This window comes from Crocuta crocuta, unplaced genomic scaffold (assembly GCF_008692635.1).
Source record: "Crocuta crocuta isolate KB4526 unplaced genomic scaffold, BGI_CrCroc_1.0 scaffold467, whole genome shotgun sequence".
Taxonomy (NCBI): Eukaryota; Metazoa; Chordata; class Mammalia; order Carnivora; family Hyaenidae; genus Crocuta; species Crocuta crocuta.
The window spans coordinates 1,047,207-1,047,454 of NW_027530632.1; the positions used below are offsets into that span (position 1 = coordinate 1,047,207).

Below are 248 nucleotides of genomic sequence, written 5' to 3' on the forward strand. Positions count from 1 at the left end.
CAAAGTTATGTTAAGCATTCTTTCTTGGGGCACTTGGGTGGCTCAGTCGGTTGAGCGTCCGTCCGACTCTGGCTCAGATCATGATCTCACAGCTTGTGAGTTCGAGCCCTTTGGAGCCTGAAGCCTGCTTCGGAGTCTGTGTCTCCCTCTCTCACTCTGCCCCTCCCATGCTCATGCTCGGTATCTCTCTCAAAAATAAATAAAACGTTAAAAAAAAAAAAACTTTTAAAAAAGAGGTCTTTTTTAAT

The 248-nt window shown here is 44.8% G+C and overlaps 1 protein-coding gene across 1 annotated transcript in view; it reads right to left on the reverse strand.

Annotated features, from left to right (window-relative positions):
- KDM6A (lysine demethylase 6A) overlaps positions 1 to 248 on the reverse strand; it is a 134,659-nt gene that overhangs the window by 29,828 nt on the left and 104,583 nt on the right. The window lies entirely within an intron of this gene.